General features: G+C 40.0%; 2 protein-coding genes across 21 annotated transcripts in view; both read left to right on the top strand.

Moving 5' to 3' along the window:
* The window catches only part of MICAL3 (microtubule associated monooxygenase, calponin and LIM domain containing 3), a 184,329-nt gene that overhangs the window by 50,461 nt on the left and 109,378 nt on the right, over nucleotides 1-24,490 (top strand). The gene's annotated exons all lie outside the window — the stretch shown is intronic.
* The window catches only part of LOC104325370 (aldo-keto reductase family 1 member B1-like), a 236,250-nt gene that overhangs the window by 147,335 nt on the left and 64,425 nt on the right, over nucleotides 1-24,490 (top strand). The window lies entirely within an intron of this gene.

Genomic DNA, 24,490 nt, shown 5'->3' with positions numbered 1-24,490 from the left:
GTTTGGTTCCAGTGGCTTTTTCAGAGTCCTGCTTAGCTCTTACTTCATATATATTGTTCATCGGAGGTGTTGTTCTGCTGTGCTGAGATTGAGGCTGACTTTCCTTCACTGGAGTCGGCAGCCAAGTGCTTAATTCCTGGGGAAGACTAAAGACTTCCTCTGTCCTCTTAGGAGCTTTGCATGGGACATCCTTGCCCTTCTGCCTATGGTCGGAGTGAAGGATGAGACAGTGCCATGCTTCTCTCCACCTCTGGTGCCATTGCTTGGAGTTTAATTTAATAGTTTGCCTGAGCAGCTGAGGAGATTGTCTTGGTGTAGTGCAGCATTTGTAAACAGTATTTACACTGCAATTTTCTTGTTGTCTCCTCCAGTCTACTTGTGTCTTTTTCCATGTCCCCCACATGCATGTTCTAAGCCAAGCTAGACAGCTCTATTCATGCAAATCTAATTATTCCTTAGGGAAAAAAACAACAAATGAAGGTAACTGGCCCTGAAGCTTCTTACTGAGGATAGCAATGCTAGAAGCTGTCTGCCTGGAGATGTGAACTTAAAATAGGTCTCAAAACAAAACTGCTTTTCCCTCTTCTTTTCTACCCCAGTCTTGCCACATTGTGGTCAGAAATCCTTTTTTTAAAGTTTATGACAGTTCTGGATATTTTCTTTGATCAAAATCAATGTATATGCTGAAACATACACTCCTGACATGAAATAATCTAATCCAGGGAGAGAAGAGAAAACCAACTGCCATGTCACCAGGGTTCTGTCTGCCCACCACCCCTGTCTGTGTGTGATGGGGAGAAAAAAAAGTGATAGCATTCAGTTTTCATTAAAATGTCTGTATATGCTCTAAGAACTTCAGCTAAGAACCTTGTTGTTCACTTCTGTTACACTTGCATGCTGTTTCACCTGATCTACCCTTGCCATTTAAAATCACAGATTATGATAGATTCGTGCTTTACACCTGCACTTCTTTCACTATCTGCCAAAGACTTCATAGTTTAATGGATGAACTGAACTCTGTCCTGCCTTGATTGGTAGGTGGTGATGTAAGTTTGCGTAATTGAAATGCATTGATTTCCCTGGAGTGCAAAACTGAAAAGCAGGAGGTTAGCCAGCAGGATGTGTACTCTCATTCTAGAGGAACAGTGAAGTAAAGGAGCAAAAATGCTGGAGCGACTTGCTTTGCTGCACCACGTAAGTGACGGCAGCCTCAGCTGAGAATTCAGGAAGTGCTTGGAAACAGACAAATTTTGTATTGCAATCAAATAGACCTTCTCATAATGAAGGCTTTGTGGAGGCTGCAGTAGCTCTCCTTTAAAATGGTGGTGAGCTGGCAAAAAGTGGGGATTAACAGGGACTGGAAATGGGTAGAGACTTGAGGCTGAACATAGACTGAATGACACTAGTTGAATTTAGTTGTTGCTTTATCTTGTCCAGCACTTGTTCAGTAATCTGTCACCTTGCTGCTTTGAAGATGAGTAAATAGATTTTATAGCATGGACAGTATGTGCTTTCTTGGCTGCAGGATTCTTTCCAGCTGAACTTGCCTTCCTGTTTCTCTAAAACTTCTCCCTTCTGGATCTTGCATGCACTTGTTACCCCTGTAACTCAGATTTAATCATGCCACATGAAAATCCCTGCTGATTTGAAAAAATAAGATCTAACCTGGGTTGTCTAGCTGAGTCATAACCCCTTAGAGGATCTGGAGGACCTTGTATTTTGGCTCTGGAAAGAAAGATGAAAAACTATTGTAGAGATTGTAGTTGTTCAAGCTGTGGTTGCTTTCTGCCTGCTTAGGCAAAGCTTAATTAGCTGCTTCCTTGCAAACATGTAATCATTGTGATATCTTTAGCTGCTTTGTGGTACAACTTCACCCCATGAAAGACAGAACATCACAGATGGTTTACATTTGCCTGAACAAAACATATGCCAGGAGAGTAGGCATGCTCTGGAGCTCTGCTCTTTGAGCAGCTTGATGGCTGAATATGGTAAATCAGATAGGTTTGCAATTTGAATAGAAGTAATTTATGGAAATAACATAGTTGACCTTTCAGAGCCATATTGGTAGCTCACAACTTTCGTTGAGAGAAACTCTGTAGTGTGAATGAAGTATGTAAGCTTGTGAAGTGTTGCTCTGAATTCTCAGAGAATCAGATGAACACACTTAAAATAGAGCATGAGCCAGAGCCTAAAGCTTGATCTTTTGAAAGTTTTCTTAATTATAATTGAATGTTAGTGAAAATTCACCTTGGTAAGGTCCTATAAAAGCTTCCATTTGACTGTTCCTGTACCTGTTTTTCCAAGTGTTGAGTGCTGAAGAAATACTTAGGGCTTACTCTTCATTCAAAAGTTGTATAAAAGTCTTATAGTTAAGCTACTGTATAAACTGAGAACAAGAAAGGGAGAAAAATGCTTGACAGGAAGTGCTTTTGGTTTTTTCAAGTAAACCTGTACATTTACTTGGATAAAACAGCAAGTTTTGTTGAAAACTGTTTCATGATTCTTGCTATACTTTCCATTGAAAGTGGTTAGAAATGGCTTCTTACTTTTAAATTCCTCAGGTCTCTTCTGGTCTGACTAAAAATATGGCATGACATCTACAGTTAACTTGCAAAGTTAAGTAGCTCTAATTTGCTCTTTGCTTAGGTACTGTGCGACTAATATTGAATACAAATGAATGCACTGAAGATCTTAACAGCTACAATAACCTTTCCCTAAATACCCTACAACAACTATTCTTACTAAATTGTTAGCTTTATCTGTTACAGACAAATTAATTCTTGGCTTAGAACAAACGCATTCCCATTGGAAATGTGTAGATTTTACCTGGTTGACCCTTTGGGAAACTTCTGGGAGACTTCTGAATCGGGACGTGAATGTCCTGTTCCTGTTGAAAAGCTGTTCAGAAACCCGTGTCACAAAGTAAAAGCATGGATGCTGAAAATTGGCAGGTACGTTGAGAACAACAAAAAGTATGCAAAAGTCTGACTGAGTACTGGCTGTGACCATGTCTCATGGACTTAAGGTGACGCATTAGTGCTTGACAGCTCCTGGGATTTAGTGGTGGATAATGGACAGGACAGCTATTTTCATATACTGCTGCATTTGGCTGCCAAAAGATGACTTGAAATAAAGTAAAACAAAACAAAACCCAGAACTGTAACTATGGTAAACATGTGGTGATTGCATGAGAATTGCTGCTTGTTGCTATGACTATATTGAATTGTGGTTCCTGATTTTGAGTGATGGAAGTGTTGGCAGAGGTGGGAGACCTGTTTGATATACTGGTGCAATTAGACCAGATCATAATGAGTAGCATGATACAGCCTTGATTTCAGCATCTTCTGACTTTTGAATGCATGGTAGGTGGACACCTTTATAATTCATTTTGTCTGACAGCATGTACCTTTTTTTTTAAAGTTTAAAAAGCTGTTACTTTGGTAGCTAGTAGATATTCTTTTTATCAGAGGGTGGTGGTGACACAAGCTCTTGCAATAAAATAACAAGCAGTTACTAGATTTCTGACTATAACCTAGAAAAGCAATTCTGTTCATATAGGAACTTTTCACCGTATAATATATGCCACCAGAGGTGGTCTGTGAAAGTAAACTTCCTTTGTATGCTTGCTTTTTTTTTTTCTGTGCTTACCTCTACCTCTCCTCTGAAAATCTGCATGAAAACATGTCCATCAGTTGGCACAGATACTGTATGTTCCCCTTGTCAAGATTCTCAAGTGAACAGGATAAAGATTGTCTTCTGTCATGCTCCATACCTGTGTGTATGAGGGTGTGAGGGGGAATGTCTTGGGACACTTGGGGCAAGTCTCGGGTGTTTGTGCTGACCTGTGAACTCAGTGTGACAAATATATTTTATCAGGCACCCAACTACTCTAGAGCTCTGAGAACATTAATGGGTAGTGTGGACAATATTGTAGTTCAAATATTCTGTATAAATCCTTAAGCATCAAACATTATGGTGACTTGCATCTCATGAGCTTATTGCCCTTGCACAAAAATGAAACTGGATATTTGTCTAATTTTTTTGCAAAATTATTGGAAACCTAATCTAGACACCTAAGGCTTATTCCTCCTATTATTTTTTAAATAGTCTAATTTTAAGTGACTTGAACAACAGACTTCCACAACTTCCCTTGAGTGTGCCAAGTTGACAATAGAGCAAACATTCAGCACTTCTGATGTGGGTCTGAGCTTTTCTTTACTGTTTTGTCACAGTTCCTGATGGCAGCCCTTTGGACTGCCCTAATTGATGTTCCTCCAGATTTTCTTGAGACCCAGTTAGCTGTAGCCCTAAAAAGTTAAATTAAGATCCTGGAAGGAAATTCTGCTCAGTGTGCAGCTGCTGTGAGCGCAAGAAAAAGGCAGTGATAAATCTACAGGTTTTTAAAGCTGAAGTTAAATATGGGGATATTAAAAGAGCAAATGGAACCTTTCTTAAAGGAGTAAGCAAGATGAAATGTGTCTGCATTTTTAAAGAGGCATTTCCTTAAAGCATCCAGAGGGCGTAAACTCAGTGGGAAGATCTAGACAAATCATTTGTATTCTTTCTTTGACAGTAAGCAGGCTGGGTGTCCTTGGCTTTGCTTATGCAACTTCTAGTTAAACTTAGTGGTACTGCAACTAAAAAGAAAAAAACACCACACCCAGCTTTTTTTTCCAGACATGTTGTCATACTGAGGTGATTGGAGCTGCAGAATTTTTTAAAATACGGACATAAATATTTTCCTCTGCCAAGACCTTGTTGATTTTTAATTCTTTTTTTTCAACTTTCACTGACTTCCAAAAATGAAGGTTTATTACATTTCTCACAGTCTCTTCCCTAAGGTGTAAGAATATGCAAAGGGTGCCTCTTCATGATTTACATAAACCAGCTGAAGATCCCACTGTTGCCTAAGGGATGGGTCCCATCTCACCACACAATGTGTTTCTTTTCCTCTTCCATTTCTCTTGTGATAGTTGTGCAGCCACGTGGGGAGTCAGTTCAAATCTCTGACCCGACTGAAGAGGCTCTTCTTGTTTCTTTGGTTAGGGGAAGGGTAGTGCCAGCGTGGTCTTCAGTTGAAACTCATTCTTGTTTCCAAAATCGGGGGAAAGGGCAACAAAAACCTTTCAGTAGTAGTGTGAAATAGATATCCTAAATAAATAGACTTAAGCAAGGCATGGATGTGTATACATGAGATCCTGAATGCATCTACTGTTAGTTATTGCCTCTAATCATGCATTAGCAGGAAGGTTGTGTGGCTAGGTTTCCAACCACAGAAGTGGTGTTGTTCCTTTCTGCAGTATCATTAAGTACTTAATAATACTGAGTGATATGATTTAATAAACCCAGTGAAACCACAGGACTGGAAGAGAAAGTTGTAAAGTTCAGGAACTTGTTTTGATGAACAAGCATGTTGTCTTTGGCATTTTTGAAGGCAGAAGTGTCTGTTAGCACTTCTGTTTTGGGTACAGGTACTGAATTTTTTTCTTTATCATGTTTGACTGAGATTACAATTTAAATGCTCAGTTTTAAGAAATGTGTACTTCAGTGATCTGCATAAATTTTGAAATTTAGAGTGAAAGCATATCAAGACATGAAAAAATTCTTAATAGACTGTATTCCTGTTCTTGCATTACTATAAATGTAGGAAAAGCATAACATTTGATTATTCTGAGATACACTTACAGAGTTCAGCATAGCTCACTTGCCAGTGATGGATAACAGAGCTTTCCCTCTGGAATCTCTAGTGCTATTCCAGTGCAATTACTGGTGACTGAAATAGTCTAAGAGTGTCCTTAAACTTAAAAAACTAGGAGCTGATTTTGGGAGGTTTCTCTGTCCCCATCCTTGAAACTATTCCCTGTACCGTTCTTGGCAATCTGAAAAGGAGAGATAGCACTGAAAGGAATTGCTCTTCTTTCTAGGAGGGTTTCCACTTCACTGCTGGATCTAAAAACAAAGAAAGAAAAAAAAAAACCAGCTGTGGCTTTTCCTGCTCATTCTGTTTGTGGCAGATTCAAGCCTCAAAACAACTAAAACTCTGTTGGTTACCTTGTCTCAAAACTGAACATCATATCATAATGATCAGTAAAGTATTACTAGATATGCCAAGATATGTTTAACTCTTTGGATTAATTTTTTTAGTGTTTTTAATAAAGTCTAGACAAATTAGCACTCCTTTTTGCTTCATTAAACAGTGAACTGGAGAGCTCAAAGAAGCATTGAAGTAATTTATTTGAGCTTAGCAATGGTAAGGAAGCAAGTTTTGAAATTAAGCACTTCCTTCTAAAATCTTAATGCCATATTCAAAGGTTGGTCATTGAAATGGGCCTTGAAGAGTTGAATTTTAAGGATCGTAGGAGCAGGAATGTGTTTAATAATTTGCAGAGCCCTGTTATGTCTCCGAGATGTGCTTTTTTGTTTTTTTTTTTTTTTTTTACTACTTGAGGCGCCAGGTCACTAAAGAAAAAACTTCACATAAAATCTGGAATACTTGATAACTTCAGAATTGTAGATGTGCAGGTTTCAATCTTTAAATGAGAACAAGCTTGTTTTTAAAAATCAGGTCCCTTTAGTAGGCCTGACTTTACTTTTTATGCAACGGGAAGGATGGCTATATATGTATCAAATGCAGAAGAAGCTCAGTGCACACTTCTATAAGCAGTAGCTGACCTCTTTAGCCTAAAGACTTGAATTGTTATGCCATAACACAAGTTTTGGCTAAAAATTGTTGCTTGGGATATTTTCTTCCAAGTTTCAGCATAAATTCATAAGTTTATGAACAAGTCTGCACAGTGACAATGTATGGTAATGTGGTAGCTGAATTTAGCCTAGCACCCCTACCTGGGCTGCCTGCTATGAGAAGGGAGACACTGATCCTGTGCACTGATGACATTAGCAAAGGTTTCACTTTTTTAGTGCTTGTGGTATTCATGTCTAAACTAAGCCTTTTCTAAGTCTAGACTAAGGTTTTTCCCCTGTAAAAGGCTTAGTGCTGCTTTCCCTGGTTGCCAGAAGATTTGAGTGGAGATAGTTGTTTCCTAAGTACATACACACACAAATTATCTTTGTTTTTTTTTTTTAAAGCAAAAGGTTTTTTTTAAGGTAGACCTCTAACCGGAGTACTTCAGTGTTGTGATGAGACTGCTGAAACAATCTGTGTGGAACAGCGTAAGGAAGTATGTTCTATCACCCAGCATCTGTTGCCTCAAATAACCATTGCCTAGGACTTGTTTGCCTGTTTGATCAGACGGGCCATTTACGTGGTTTGCGATTAGTTTCAAGCCAGTTAATGGAAGCAGTCTTGCTCAATCTTTCCTAGGCCTTACCCCTTTAAAGGTGGTGAGATGATTAACTTCACTTTTAGATTGCTGGCTGGAACATACTTCCAGCTTTGACCTGATAATCTTCTCAAATCCTGTTGCCAGACCCCCCTATTAGGGATGAAGAAAGGAAGAAGGACCCTGAGCATAAGTGGGCTGACCTGCTAGAGGTTCTCCAGCCCAACATGCATGTGTGTAATAGAATTCCACTAAACAAGGCTTTTTTTCTAAATCAGCTGTTTGTAGGGTCAGTCTGCTCTCCTGGTTTCTTAACCTGTCTTCCCACATAAATGACCTTTTTTTTCCCCTAGCAAAATCACTTGCTTTCCCAAGTACTCATAAGTAGCTACCACAAACTGATACTAGAAACAACTTCTCATCCCAGAGGTGAACCTTATTTTAATGAACGAGTTCTTCATATGTCAAAATTAAAATGACAGTCCTGCAAGAACTAAAGCTTCTTGATTGCACTAAAACTGAATCATGGGTCTTTGGATTCTACAGATATCCAATGTTTTAAATTGTATTGACACACTGCAAGTCATCCAAAATGTGGTTTTGTAAAGGCAAAGGTAGATAATTTAATTTTAAAGTGAAACATTTTTGATTCCTTTCTGTACATCAGTATTAGCTTTCCTCATAGCCTTGTAACACTGACAGCACAGGATAAGAGAATAATCTCTAGCTTTGAGCTATCTATTTAAAACCTTGTGGTTTAGTTGCCAGCTGAACAGCAATTCCTTGTGGCCCCCCTGCCAGGAATTACACTCTACCCATGGTAAATATAGCATGTTTGGTTTTTTTTTTTCCTTTAGGTGTGAATATCCTTTTTGATGTCATTATGTACCTCTTCCATACTGCAGCTCATAAGAAACTCACGTGGTTTGGGACAACATCTGGACCAACATGATACTCAATAATTTTTTTATATTCTTATCAATGCTTTTTTTCTGATTCTTCCAGATTCAGATACTGCAAATTCAAATGTCACCAAACTTGAGCATTAAGAACTATTTTCAAGGAGAGAGGAGGCAGTTTAGTTGAGCCCTTGGACTAGGTATTGCCTTTGTTTACGAAGTAGAGTGTGAAATAGGATTCACAGCTACAATCCCATCTACTAGAGAGTAGTTTCATGTGTTACTTCCATGGGTACACGAGCTTTCTTTTGTTTTAAGTGTTTATTCTCAAGCCTCATGGAACGTTGTTGTTGTTGTTAAGGTAAGGAGGAAATCTGAGGACCTTATGAGTTTTGTGAATATAGGGGAAAAAGTGACTTGCTGCTTCTGGCCCTCTTCACCTTTTAGGGTGATGTGTGCTGAGACTTGAGCATCTATCCTCTCTTGTATTGCTTGATTACATAAAAATCGATCTGCCTGGAGCTTAAATATGCAGATCTGCTGCAAGGGATATTGTGTTAAGTTTAAAGTGTCTCTTGTGGCTCCATCCTTGGAGATACTCAAAACCTGACTGGGCACAATCCTGAGTAACCTGTTCTAGCTGACTCTGCTTTGAGCAGTGGCATCAAACTAAGCAATCTCCAGAGGTCCTTTCCAACCTTAATTATTCTGTGGTTCTGTGACTCACAATTTCTTAATTTGACCCACTTCTCGGGTAAGAGTTTTAAACAGGGTAGATTGGTGCACTTCCCTCATCAACAGCCAAATCAACTTCCCTAACCGAGAAGAGAATAGGAAACATGGATGCATTTCCTCCAGAAATGATCCTACTTCTTCTGCAGTCAAATACACTGATCAGAGGAAAGCGAAGGGCATGGCAGGCCTCTAGTTTAATACTGTCAGGGTCAGGCTAGTACTGACTCGTATTGTCAAATGTAGCCTAGTTGAGACAGACTAGTTTTTCTTTTTATGCACATGTGCTGTTTTTCCATGAATGAATTTTAACTTCTTGTGTTAAGCGAAGGAAGCCAGAAGAGGAGCACGTTGGAAGTTTCTCTGTGCTAAATCCTGTCCATAGAAAAGACTGCTGAGAGAGTGAGCCATCCAGCCTGGACGCTCCAGCCACAGAGTGTCTTTGCCTTTCTGTGAAAGGAAAGCTGATGTTGCTCACTTCATGTGGTCATTTGTCCTTGAAGCATGGTACGTCTGTGGAGATTACACCCAAAACTTGTTGGGCTCATCTGAGGTAGGATTGAAATAGCTGTGAGCACAGGTTGGTATGTGATATTTAGTTACTAGATGAAAACCAAACCAGTCTTAGATAATGGATTGAGTTTGCAGATGGTTTGCATCCACATTGCATTGCTGCAAGTAGCTGTTGTAGTGTTGTCAACTTCTCACAGGTTTCTCTACACTGCTTTAAATTCTTTCAGGGAAAACAGCATTTAATAGCAAGGTACCTATCTTGTTGGCCACTTTGATTAGGTGTTACCTTGCTATTAATTTACTTACATAAGCTGATGTTAATGTAACGTGGTATAACTAATAAATAGCTCTGTGCTAAAATTTAACTGCCTTGTCCCCTGGAGTGGTGCTATGTGCTTAGAAATGGACACACACAGGCAGTAAGTGCTACGTTGAGTACATGGAGAAGTGTGTGGGTATCACTAGTGTTCTCTCCAGTGTGTATTGTGAGTTACTGAAATACCTTTATGTTGAGTAACCTTAGGGTTACACCCCACAGTCTATACAAAGATGAGCTCTGACACCTTCTATACAATACACCAGCAGCCTGTTTTCTCCAAAGGTAGCAAGTATAATGGGCATAGGGTCACTTGGAAGCACTTTAACAGGTAGCCAGCCAAACTACAGAAGGGACCACCTCTTGTATCCAGTCAACAATACTGTATTATGCTTGTCAAGGGCATAGCTTCAAATTCCTTTACAGCTAGACACTGTAAACTTGCTTCTGTTTTGTTCTTTGTTTCTCCAAGATACTAACATGTCTCAATCTATGGCTGTTTATAAATGTGCCAGCAACTCTGGACTGAAGTAGTAGATGTATAAATACTGAACTTTCTGTTAAACTTCAGACCCTACTAATCTGCTTAATGTCTGTATTACTGTCAGATCTGAGGAGTTAGCCAGGAGACTAATGGAAGTAGAGTGACTGTTATATAGCATATATGGAAAAGGGAAAAGCAAGCTCATTCAAGATCAGATTAGAGCGATGCTGAATCAGCTACACTGTTGGTGTATTTTAGGTATTTTTAAGAGCAATTCAAAGACACATGAAATTTTTCTTCTTTTGGGATAATGGGCTCCTGGGTGTTATGGTTTAACCCCAGCCAGCAACTCAGCACCATGCAGCCATTCACTCACTCCCCACCCCGCAGTGGGATGGGGGAGACAATCGGGGAAAAAAAAAGTAAAACTCGTGGCTTCAGATAAGAACAGTTTAATAGAACAGAAAGGAAGAAACTAATAATGATAATAACAAGAATAAAATTACAATAATAGTAATAAAAGGATTGGAATATACAAGTGATGCACAATGCAATTACTCACCAGCTGCTGACTGATGGCCAGTTAGTTCCTGAGTGGTGATCCCTCCCAGCCTCGCTCCCCCCAGTTTATATACTAGACATGATGTCACATGGCATGGAATACCCCTTTGGCCAGTTTGGGTCGGCTGTCCTGGCTGTGTCCCCTCCCAACTTCTTGTGCTCTTCCAGCTTTCTTGCTGGCTGGGCATGAGAAGCTGAAAAATCCTTGATTTAGTCTAAACATTACTTAGCAACAACTGAAAACATCAGTGTGTTATCAACATTCTTCTCTTACTGAACCCAAAACATAGCACTATACCAGCTACTAGGAAGAAAATTAACTCTATCTAGCCGAAACCAGGACACTGGGCAGTATAATACATGCTTGGACCACTGGAACAGTACTTATGTCTTAAATTCTCTGATGTAATTTGGTGAGCTGATTATACTTGTATAGCTTATAGTCATCTTACATTTATTTATTAGCTGTGGGGACACAGATGTGGCATAAATTGCCTGAAGCATTTCTTTGCCTTGCATATCTTTGCCTTTGGGGAAAACAACATTCAAATTTTATTTTCCAAAGTAAACAATATGCAGGAGCGTACCAGCAGTTCTTAGTATGCTGTTTCTGCACCCTGGTGCACTACCAAAAGCACAGTTTTCTTGAAGTTGTATGAATCTCTTTCCCATCTTTCCAACCAACCATTCTGTTAACAGCACTGTTTCTTTCAGCCCTATGTACATAGGCAAAATTCTGGAAGTCTGTAGCTGCCTTCAGTTTTCAAGGGTGTAATTCTTTAAAATAGAGGAAGAAGCGAAATTTCATCCATCCTGGCAAGGAAATGGGGTTTCAAATGACTAGAGTCACCTCCCTTGCACTTTTTCCCACCCCATACAACACATGCATCAGTAAGAGGACAGGCGGTTACAGAAATGGCTACAGTATCAGCTACTTTGACAGAAGATTAATCTATGTGGCCAAAGGCCTTGAAAGCTGATAATTTTGCACAGCACTATGAACCTTCAATAAAGCTTTTTTGTTATGCATACATATTTGCAGTCGTGGTTAAGATCACTTGATTCTGGCTTGGGATATTAATTGTGCATATGTTGTCATGTCTACATATGTCCAGTAATATCAAAGCACTGGACTAGTTTGGAGGCAAATCCTAGGATGTGGTCTGTTCCTTTTCAGTCTCAGAAAACTGTATTCTATTAATAAACCAAGTCTTTAATTGCCTTGGGCTTTTCTTGTGGGAGAGTGCTCTAGAACCCTGTTTCTCTGGTTTCAAACATTGAGTTTGCAGTCCAAGAGCTAACACACATTTTTCTGCCACTGTCAAAGGTGTTCTACCCTATTTATTATGTTGATAGCAATGGGTCAAGAAGTAGGGGAGACTGGAAGGACTGGTCACAAGTTCTTTGTTAGTTTGACTAGCCTAACAGCCCATGGGAAGCTTCCATGTGAAACTTTATCAGTCTCCTGACCAGTGGCATAAATATTGCACCCCTTTTCTGGGGAGACATCCAAATATATTTTTCTTTCACAATTTGATCAGATGGATTTCTGATAGCCCTGGCATTCTGTTTCATCCTACTTTTGTTGCTCCAGTGCTTGAGGTCACTCAGTTTCTCATGTATGATATTTTGATTCACTGCTAGGAAGCACAATATTCTGAAGCCTCTACTTTACCCCAAAGAACCTTGCTCAGATGTTAATACAAGACACTTCTCCACTAATGAATGCACTGTGAGGCAGTTAGCTCTATACAGGGCATGCTTGCATCATGTGTACGTGAAAGGCTACTTGTAGCTGATGCTGTTCAGTTGTGAAAATGAGCGAGGCTTGGATTTGGGATGAGTACTCCAGAGCATCTTCCTTTGGAACAGAAAGTACCAAATTGTGTTTAAAAGGGGAAGGAACTAGTTCTGGGTGGGAAAGGTTACTGTTCCAGATCTTTAAGGATGAGGGGGATGATGCTACCTACTCCTTTGAGACTAACTTGATCTTTACACTGTTATTCTGTAGAAAGAACTAGAATTTATGGGATACAAATGAAATTAAATTCAATAGTATAAAACCAAGAATGAGGCAGTCTGGTGTCCTTCTACTTGGAAATGACTGAGAAAGGAGAATTAGTGATCCCTGTGATCAATGAGTACATTGAAATGTATAGTCGAACTGCATTGTAGTTGTGGAAGAGGCTAAAGCAATCCCAGAAGTGTCAGGAGAGGGGCGTACCTTGCAGTATGCACCCAACAATATGCAGTTCTCCTTGGAAGGCCTAGGAGAAGAGAGCCTATCTTAGACTAGGAGAGCTTCATTTAACCTGAGTATAATGAAGATCAAGATAGGATGTAGCATCTGTCTATAAATATATGTAGGAAGGGAGGGAAAGCTAATGTGTAGGTTCGGTATCATCACAGGAACAAGGAGGTATAAACTTGGCCTGGAAATCAAAAGAAAGCTATTGATCATAAAAACAACTGGGTTCAGGAAGAAACTTCCTGAAAAGAAACAGGGATGGGACAAAAAGCATTACTAATCTCAGTTGCCACAGCATGATATGGCTCAGGAAATTGCCCTTTTCTGTCAGCCTCAGATCCTTCTGTCTGCCTTTTGGTCTTCCAAATGAGTGTTCCCCAGTTTATCCCCTATAGTTACAGAACATAGTTCAGTAGTTACTGTAGAGGGTGCATGCCCAGTTGGTGGTGTCAGCCAGGGAAGGGAAATAAGCCGTATCGCTTTCAGAATGGCAATGCTCTTAACAACATGCTTTAACTTTTGGTCAGCCCTGAATTGGTCAGGCAGTTGGACTAGATGATTGTTGTAGGTCCCTTCCAACTGAAATATTCTGTTCTAGTAAACCAGGGATGTTACAGAAATGAAAAGGTAAAAGCAAGCATTACTTTTTCATTGTGGCCACTCCTAGTATTTGAAGATCCAATTGCCAAAGAGTTTTCTAGTCTACCCCATGGAATAGGAAATTTTTCATTACAGTTAGCCAGATCTCTCGGGTCCATGGAGAAAAGGCTGCCTGTGATAATTTCTGGGGTGTACGTATGGGGAAGGACAGGGGAATGGAGAGAGAATGCATATGGGTTTCACTGGTGGCTTCCAATGTAATCAGGAACAAATTGTTTACATTTCTCAGTCTTCAAATTGCAGAAGACCAAGCCTTCTTAATAGCAGCATATGCTTCTGTTAGCATAAACTAATGGTAAATATATGACTACTAAATTGTTTAATACCAGTGAGCAACTGGAGGGAGGGTGGTTTCCAGATGTTGAAGGCTCCAGGTTGCTTTCTCTGGAGAGGAACTTAGAGTTAACCCTGTCGTCTGCTGCGCAGGAGCACTGTATAGATTTCCAGGAAAGCATCTACTGTCAAGCTATGGTTCTGCCATCACTGTTGGTCATCTCCAGTTTACAGAGCTGTGCTGTGCTGCCAGTCCGTTTTGGCTGACGGACCCTGAAAGCAGCAGCTGAATGAAGTTGGAAGAAAGTATTTCTTATTTTCAGTATTTTTCTTCTTAGAGAGAGGTTGTCAGTCTGATTCTGAAGTTATTTCCTGCCTTCAGATAAGCTAGCAGCAGCCTGTTGCTATTATCACTGAGAAAGTCACAAGTTACCTTTAGTCTTTCTTGCCCCTTCTTGCTGCTTAAAAGCATTTTGAAAAAGGGACATTCTGTCTAGTGCTCAAATACCTGATGGAGGATGGCGTTATGAAATAAGGGTTTATGGAAATTATTCAGTTTGAGCCCAAGGTCCAGAACTGAATCATCCGCCAGCGGAAATCATGGAATGCCCTATGAAACAAATTCCAGCCTGCAAGTGGCATAGTGGTAAAGCAGTGCATCAGGGTTGTTGAACCATGCTGAACAGAAGTTGTTTCACCATGCGGTAGTTCTCCATGACCACTGAGAGCTTTACCTATTAAAGAGGTATATGTAGATGTCTTTCACAAAAGCTCCCTTGGTGGGGGCTCTCAGACCTGCATAAAGTGAAGGGGGTGCTCGTGCCCTCTCACGGAGTAACTCTCTCTGCTAGATAGCTGGGAGGTTCAGCTAAGGGTATCTCAGGTCCCCAGATATCCTCGCAGAGGAATAGCCTTTATCCAAAGGAGGATGGAATTAAAAAGACTAGACAGAAAAGTCCTTGAGGATGAAAGGTAAAGAGAGAAGCTTTTATGTATGCTCCCTGCTAGGAACAAATTCTGCTGAATGGCATCCTTACACTTAGATTGGATTAAATCTCTGACTAATTCATACCAAGTCTTTTCATGTCCCCACCAGTGCAGCTGTATTGGAGCAGACTAGTAATGTCTGCCTCTGGAAGTGATGACTGCCATCTTATTTCAGAAAATGCTTGCCAAAGCCTTGGGGAGAGGAGAGTAAATCACAAAACTGCCTCCACCTCTTTCCTCTGTAACTGATTTCCTAACAGATCTTCATTTGCTTGAGGCATTGAGCTTGGCACGGTCTTTGCTGAGAGAGGCATCTCCTGTACATTCATTTGGTGGCTGGAAGGGGATCTCTATCTGGCCAATTGAAACTGTTTCAGCATTTACTGAGAGTCAAATGTCCAGCCAAGTGAGGAACATACTGCCTGGTTACTATTTTTAAGCTATGTAACAGTATGTGCAAATGATATTAACTTATGTCCAGAGTTGAAAGTTTCATGTTACAAGTTTTGGTTTTGCCATACTGTTCCTATAATCTGGATTACCTTTCGAGATTTTGGTATATTTTGTAGCATGAGAAAATACAACTTTTTTATTCTACCTGTCATAATTTAGCCGAAATGTTAAACAGGTTATTTGCTTACAATATATTCCTGTCTCCTGATAAAAGCTTTCCTTCTACCAATGAGAAAAATGAATGATGGGATGCATTAGACACACAGGATTGTGTAATAGAGATGAAATTTCATTAAGCTGCTAGATTTGATCAGTTGTCAACTGACAGTCTTACAGTGAAGTTTGTCACTAAGGTTGGATTTTGCTTTGCTTTTTTCAATTATTATTGTAACTAAAGATCGCAGAGCGTAACAGAATGCAAAGGGTGGGTATTCTTGTCTTTAGAAGAGGAAAGATTTACATGAGTAAATTTATCAAGGGTTAGTACTAAACTTAAAATACTGTAAAATTAAGAACTCCAAAATGTAAGTACAGTAAGAGAGTGCTTTGAGGAAAGGCTAGGATACAGATGATTTTTTTTTTTTCCCTCTGAGGATAAAAACATGTCTACAGGAACTTAGCCTGGGACACATTATAGAAGAGATTTGTGGGACCTGTGGAATAGACCTCAATTAAATGATCTAATTTATGAAATAAAAGTTATAGGATTATTGTGTGTGTTTTTTCTTCCTGTGATCTAATGAATTGGGATTTAGCATTGTGTCCATTGAACTTGTTCAGTATGTTTTCTGTTATCTAGAAGCCCCATGCCTTAAGAATCTAGACAAATAAGTTCTACCATGAAAACAAGGTGTAGCTCCATACTGAATCTGCCAGTCGTTCCAAAAAAAGAAAATTCAAAACATGATGGGAACCAGTCTCTGGTTCACTTCAAATTCTGCTTTGTGTCCTGTTCAAACTCTGTTCAGTCAGTAGTGGTTTTGCTGAAGTGTGTAATTCTCTGCCGTTGCAAAATGAAATTAAATTGCTTAATTTTATATTATGGTCTAATCTAGTGACTAATGTAGGAGGACAATACAGGCCTGTGGTGGCCTGTGGAGCATCAAGGAACAGCCTGCTGCATCTGCCCTAGATTGAGTTCCTTGCCATTGCCATGTCTGATTTTAGATATTTAGAGAGACTACACAGCACACATTTTCATGCACAACTTTTAAGGAGAAAGGAAGGCTACTTTGAGCTACATGAGTAGGGTACACCAATCAGTGGTTATAAAGTCACTGGGATTTTCTTTGGCAGCAGTGAAGCTTGAGGGAGTTGGCCTGCTGGTGGAGCTTGGGGTGTTGGCCATGCATGGGTTGGGGGCAGTGGCAGATTGGGGCATAGGACAGCTGGGATATAGAGTGCTGGATATATTAACAGTGACAAGTGAAGGCATGTGGCAGGTAGTGAGTAAGGTGCTGGTTCTCATCTCCAGATGAATCCTGGAGATGATGTTCCTGGTTGGACCTTTCTAGTTAAGGAAAAAGAGGTGGCAGTTCTGGAGGTCTGGGTTTAAGGTCCAATTTCTTAGGTGTTTTTTGAGCTCTGCATGTATATTTTACCTGGTAATGATAAAGGCTAAGGTTATACCCACAGGTTGTAGTATGGTCCCAGCCCTTCCTGGACTTTTCCTAGAATAAAGCTTGGAATTAATTTTGGTTTTGAAGTTCAACAGCCTCTAAATGAAGTGGTTTGTGGGTTGGAGAAATCTTTACAGTTCTTTTATTCAAATGTCTGTTTACGTTGGTTTCTTGGCTCCCAAGAGAGTCTTGTAAGATCTACATTAAGAAAAAAAAAATTCCAAAATTTTTAAGTCCGTCTGCTTTCTATATTCAGTCTTCCTCAACAGAAACAGGATATACATGCCTTAAATAATCTGTTTGAACTGCTCTGTGCAGTGTACTCAATTTCTGATGCCATAGCTAGTTGAGTGTGTATGGAGGGTGGGATTATGAATCTTTTAATCCTATTTTCTAGCTACCTTCTCTTCTCCTACCACTTCCTTTTGAGGAAGTGCCTGCCTCTTTTCCACACCCATAACAGCTGAGAGTTGGAAGAAGCGCAAATAAAGCTTGCTTTCCCATGTATTTTTAATGTCTGTAACTGGAATAATTGTTCTTTGTTTTGTGAGAGTCTGGTATTTACCAATCCACTGAGGACTGAGCCTTGGAGTTTTAAGTCCACACAGCCATCTGCCTTGATTAGAATAAATGCTGGCACAAATGACCAGTCTTTTGAGTTTGCTTCTGAGGTGCTAAGATGTTTCTCTTGATAATGCAAACGAAGGTGGCTTTGGCAAGTTCAGCCTAGTTTGGACTCTGTGATTCTATGTGACTAGTAATCTTTGGCCTGTGTAAGGCAGAATTAGGTAATAAAAGGGAGAACTGAAGCACCTAAGTGGAGACGAGTGCATGTAATACAAGGCAAGCACATACTACATTAGATGCTAGACCTTTTCATTTTTCAGATTTCATAAACCATTTTATATGCTCTTTAAAGAATTGTAATTTTTTTCCTTTTGTCACTTGCAGATTATATGGTTGTATCTGTCCCTGTTGATTATCTTTCCTGCATTAACTTTTGTGATCGTTGCAGTCTGTTTTGGTACCAGGTTCTGACAGAAGCCTTCACTTATATACATTTTAAAAAAATGTGTTTATGTGAGTTTTGTTAGAGAATTTCTTTTATAAGATTTTTTTTTTTTCCTTTAATATAAATAAAGGCTCTCTATTTTCTCACTGTTGTGGAATGGCTTGGGCTGATCAGAGTGCTGGCAGAACCTGAAGGCCTCAGAGGACTTGGTTCACTGGGCTGCAGAGGTTGTAATAGTGTGTTTGTAGCCTCCACTCTTCGTTCTGCTCAAAATTTCTAATTGGTTCAGAACAATGTTCTTATTCTCTAATGGTCATTAAAGCTTTTCTGAAAATCTTTTCTTGTGGCATAGCATGTTGGCTCAGAAAGATGAATTAATCCATGTCCTGTATGATGTCAAAAGCTGGTATGCCTTGCTGTACTAAGGCAACTGATTTGTTTTATCCCCATTTGAAGTCGTGGAAATAAAGTTTTGTGACAGTGTCATTGCATTTACTTCTTAGACACCTTTTCTTTTGTACAGGAGCTTTCCTCTGGTTATTGGATAGCGTTCGAAGAATTCTGAGGAAGTTGAACTTGTAAAACTGGGTGGGAGCTAACTTTAGGATGGGTTTCTATGTTGAAATTTAACACCAGGAGCAGCTTCAAAGCACTTCAAATGAGGGAATGACATTCAACCTTCTTGCCCTGTTAAGTGGTGGAGTGAGAAGCCTCTGTGTGCTGCAGCCTGCTAGTGAAGTCACCTTCACCTAGTGTGAAGTGATTGTACACTTGCCTTAGAAGTGGGGTATGTGTTGCTCATCAGAAAATACCCACCATTTGACTGCCTACAGGTGTGGTGTATGGTCTTTATGGGAAATGCTTGTAGACTGAGGGCTCCCTGTATTGAACCAGCCAGATTTGTGTTTTGAGGACTTGTGTTTTCTCAGGAGGTTTTGTGGGAGATACATGGATTTCACCACCCAGATAATAAATGGAGCCTTTGCTGTCAAATATCATCGGGTTTTGGGAGGCCTGTAAGGAGAAGCGTTGCTCATGTGACTTGCTGTGTTAATGACCACGCTCCAAAAAGTTTGTCATGAGATTCTAGTGGGATGTAGTATTTTTTACCATTGGGATAAAAGCACATTTACTTCTTTGAGAAATAAATTTTCTTTTCCTGTGCTTGTAGGCTACCATGTGGTTCTTTACAGCACAGTGACAGTTCCAAGATGTAAAGAATGTCCTCAGCTTCCCAAACACACAGCTGATGAGTTGGTGCTAGGTGAGAAGGGATCACTGCATTGGTTATTAGTCGCCCGATGTGAAGATTTGTACTATGAGGAATCTCCCTAGTATGTGGCTGTGTCAGGCATTGAAGCTAGTAGCTCTTCTTGAAGCTTGTCTTACAATATGACAGCTATGCAGATGGCCTCCTATTCCCTTATCATCTTATAAGGGGGCAACTACTTTTTCCTTGGTATAGTTTCCTTTTTTTCATCCAATGCAGAGAGATGATCTGTTTCTTGGTCTCTTTATGTTCGTGTTCATTCAGTGTAGGCACTCTGCTGTGATCAAAGAGTTGTATATGACAGAGCAGCAGAATAGTATGTTTGTTGAATTCATATGGATAAAAGGTTTTATTCTGTAGGTCTGATTTTTTCAGTACTCATGTTGTGGCACTTAAGAAATGGTTAGTAATAAACAACGTACACATTTTTCTTCAGTACCTTGATAAGAATTTGGGAACCAAAATGTTATCTGTAACTGCTTCTGTATTTGTATGTTTCCTTGTTCTTTGATGGAATTTGCATTTCTTTTCAAATCGTTACTGGATTGAGTTTTTCTTGATGTGAGAATTCTATTAACTATTTGTAAATGTGCTTTGATATTCTCCTTAGGAATGGGTTCTTGTATTTGCAATCAAGTTCATATTTGGTCTCTCTTTCTCCCACTTTTGTCCTAGCTTAGGAGGGGGAGTAGACAGGAAAGAGGGGGGGACCCAAAATACTCACTCCCATATGGTAGGCAGAAGCCCAGCAAATCAGGTTTGATAAGTGTATTAAAACAGAAACATCTTTTTGCCAGCATATTGGTTTGAGTGTTGAATTTTATGAACGGGAGCAGATCTAAATACTATCTTAAAACATACTGTGGACAGTGATGACCTTTCTTTTTTCCATCTGGTATAAAAGGGAAGCTGCAAACAATGGCAACCACGCCTTTGTCCTCCTGCTTTCCCATTCTTTGTCTGCATAATATGGAGCCAAAATAATTGCCAGTTTTGGCTTTAGCTTTTCTTGTCAAAATTGTCCTCTCTTTGCCATCTGTTCCACAGTCTTACTGCTGCCCTAAAGCTGCACTTTCTGATACCCATGATCAGTTAGTCATGAACATATTGTAGCAAAGTCCTTTTCTTTAGCTTTAGGTAAAAATAAAATAAATCAAATCCTGGAAATGAAAACAGAGCTTTTTCATTTGTTGGAATAAAGACTTTTTTTAGTGTGGTTTCCTAAAGAAGGGAGGCTTACGGGATTGAGCTGTTTGTCCATCTGCTTTTCAGTTCATCCTTAATAACTTTTGAACAATTTCATCCAGATTTGACAGGGAGTAAAAGTCTCAAAGGTAATTGGTTTCCTACAAGAAAACTGGAGGCTGGGTGGAGGAGCGAGACAAAAATAGGTGTCCCCACCGTCTGCAGCATAAGCTTAACAATAATCTGTGCTTAGGCTTTTGCTAGCCAAGTTGCAAGTGTGTACTGGCTGCCTAGGTACTGTGGTAATCTCAGAGTTCCCAGAGCATGTTACTGAGTCTTGCTTAGGCAGAAGCTGGGGGGCCATGAAAGGGAGACAAGGGCATAGGGAACGTTGCTGGGGAACTGGGAGTTTTAGGGAAAGGATGAAATCAGTGGAAATTGGGGCTACTGGAGCTATCAGTAGTTTTATGATTGATGAACTAACTTGCTTTCAGATTCCATACGGTACTAGTGCAGTTTGTTGATCTCTGCCTTCTCAGAGATTTAGCTGTTAAGGGTACATCTGTCATGTTTGCCTGGCTGTGAAATAACCAAAATGTAAGAAAGCATTTACATTGTGCTCAGAGAAACTCGGCATTCTGAAGTGGAGCTGGGCAGTTACTTTGGCAAATGTTTTAATCACTCAAAATGCTGTTTTAAGCTAGACAGAACAAGCTGTGAATTTAGATGGAATTAACTCTATAGTTTCTGCTGGAAAAAAATGGATAACAATGCTGGAAAATACATTCCAATAATATTTTATTTTTCCAGGCTCAAGTCATTAGTTGAATGAACACCTTCAACAAAATCAGGATGGAAAATGTAGGGGGGGTGGCACCTATAATGGGGGTTTATTTGCCTGGAATATAGGAGCCCTGCATTTGCAACACTTTCTGCAGGAACTTGAATTTGTACAACCAAATTCATTATGTGTATCATTTGCAAAATCTCTTCCTATCACTTGCATTTGACAGAAGTAGGGCGCTGGACTTTTCTTTCTCGTATATGCATTCGTATTCCTGCATCCCCGGTGACTGTGGGAAGGAACCACCACCTGGAATTATTCATTGCCTGTGTCTCTGTCTTTCATTCGTTTCTTTTGTCCTGGGCAAGCACTGCAGATCCTGAGCGTACTTGCAGTCATGAGTCAGTGACAACCTCATGCTATTATTGTAAATAGCAACACGAACACTGTTCTTGCATGCGTTTTTTCATGGGCTTTGTCTTTCTCTCCCAATAATCCAGCCAAGGAATTTACAGAGTTTCTGAGTCAGCAATCAGCTGCCTCGAGACAAAACATGCAGGGTACTGCACACTTGCAGAATAGCCAACAAGGCATGCAAATACCCTGGAAACCTGGCAAATAATTCTTGCCTGCCCTTGCTTTCCTCCTGTAATTTCCATGTTCTCTGATGTGTTGCTCACGGGTTCCAAGTGCTTTGGGTGTTTACATCAAGAATGCAGAGTCCTGGGGAGTGACTTATTGCGTTGACTGAAGCCTCTGTATTTGACCTGTGGGCATAACTGACTTCACAGCCTGCATGAAATGGGATGTCAGCAGAACTGCTATATTAATGTGCCGCTCAGGCTGCGCTGCGTAAAATGACCTGCTTTTGCAAGTTTGTCTCCTGGCTTGGGAAACCTTGAACACAAAGCTGTAAGTTCCTGTAATGAAAGTAGGTTGGATTTTTAACTTTGGGATCTCTCTGAGCAGTGCAGATCCAATGCTGCTTTGCTCCTTTGGTGAAGGAGTAAGAAGTAAAACCTATGTTGTTCTTACATCTGGATATATCAGTAGTGGACTGCGGACTAACAGACTTAAATAGCCGCTCCACTTAACTTAGGTCATATAGCTTCTATTGCTTTTTCTTACGAAGTGTCAGTCACCTGAAGTGCTGGTGTAAAGTGAGTGTTTGGATGGTAGAGTGGGGTGCAAGAGGTGGGGGAAACGTAACACAAAATAGTATTCGACTTGTGACGTGCTGATTAATGAGGCATATGACTTTAGAATGTAGGTATTTTATTGTGTCTGTATTGCACAAACACACTGAAATTACTCCTTCAGTGTAAGAGGTGATTTGTTGGAGCTCTTTGTAACATTCTTCTTGAGAACAGAAGAGGAGACACAAGCTTAAAGCACAGTGTCTTGGACCTCTGCAGTAGTGCAGTGGTTACCCTGAGGTGCAAGCCTGGAGCACATTTCCAGCTTCACAGCAGTGAAGTTAAGATTCAAAAATAAGGAAAGCAGTTATTCCATCCTGCTTAGTAACAAGTACTGATATGGACATGGCATCACTATTAGCCAGTTAGAAAAACAGCTTCATGTGTCCTGAGTCCTCTGAGGCATTTGTCCTAATAAAGTCAGAATCACATTCTCCAGTATTAACCTATTGTTGTACTATGGCTTCTGTAGGAAATTTTATTTTTATTTTTAATAATAGTGTGTGGCTGTATGTGAAGGTTTCCAGGTCTCCTTTGCTATTTCTAAACATAAGCAATAAATACCATGTTAGGGTGAAATGCAGGAGTGCCCAAATAAACTGCTGCAGAGCTGTCATATGGGAGGGGAAGAGACATGAGCTGTACTGTTTGACTTGGCTTCCTGTCTGCTGGAAGCAGGAAAAGAGCTGGTGAGAATCTAAAAAGTTTTATCCGAGTCCACATATTTCCTTTCTTACCTTAATACCCTTTGCAAAAAAACACAAAGGACAAAAAACACCTCCGAAATGCTTTCACTTCCGTAGTTCCCGCATATATTCCCATGCTGCCCTCCTATCTGAAGACAAACAGAACTGTTCTTTCTTAGAGAGCAGAGTAATCTATTATATGTATGTACTTAGTATTATGTATAAAAAGAAGAAAGAGATTTATTATATATAAAAGGAAGAGAGAGAGGGAGAGAAAATACCTACTCTTTAAACAAAATCTGCTATTTGTGATCCAAATAATTAATTCTGTAGGTCTGCAGGCTGCTTCTGAGGGATCCCAGAAAAGCAATTAAGAGTAGCAGACCTCCTGTTAGCATATTTAATCTGCTAAGGACCCCAACTACCACCTAAAATTTTGTACGGACCTGCATATCAAAAGGAGTTGAAAACCACAGAATAGAGGAACTACTATGAGAATCTCATGAGGATCATGCATCAGCCACATTTCACTCTTATGCTGCTTGCTTAGTGACAGGAATATACGCATAGACTCTAGGTAAGGCAAATGTTTATACAGCTTGATGCAACACAGATGGGTGGGGGTTTTTTTCAGTCTTGGCATTTGATTGCTATTAGCAGGTTTAACTTCTTTCTAGGATTGCAGTAGCCATCACTGGGTTTGTTATGTCACTGTACAAAAGCAGTGTTTGCAAGGACTCTGACAGAGGTATCAGCCTGTGCTATACCATCTTCTTTCCTCTTCTCTATTTATCATGAGCAAAGACACGTGTCCTTTTAGAATGAAGGAACCAAAACTTATTTTACTGGTGGAATATCAACTCTTTGGTGTACCGTACTTTGTGGTAGTAGTGTTTTTAAGACCAGCATGTAACCATTGCTGTGGTGTTACCACAGTGATCTGGTTATGGCAGTGACTGCTACATTACTAAGACTGTATCTTTTGTTTTAAAACCTAGGCTTACTTCCAAACATCACCAGTTTACTTGTAACTTCTTTGCTGTTTATGTGAAATGAGTTTTGATAAAACTTTCTAGGGACTGGCTCGGGTTAAAGTATTTTGTGATTGAACGGAGGAGAGATGTCCCACCGTCTGCAGTGAGGCTCAGTGAGCTTTGGAAGGCTCTGCTTCAATCAGCTTGGGCGGGAATCCTTAGGATATTGATCAGTTGACTTATTTAGGGCTGATGCGTTATTAGTTACTGATAATCTGGGCTCTCAGTTCAGCAGCCTTAGACAAAATTTTGTGAAGAAAAAAAAAGAGCAAGCTCAGTTACGTTCTCTTTTTTTTTA

This window comes from Haliaeetus albicilla, chromosome 19 (genome assembly GCF_947461875.1).
Source record: "Haliaeetus albicilla chromosome 19, bHalAlb1.1, whole genome shotgun sequence".
Lineage (NCBI taxonomy): Eukaryota > Metazoa > Chordata > Aves > Accipitriformes > Accipitridae > Haliaeetus > Haliaeetus albicilla.
The sequence above is the reverse complement of the archived record's forward strand: the minus strand, read 5'-3'. Positions and strand labels throughout refer to the sequence as shown.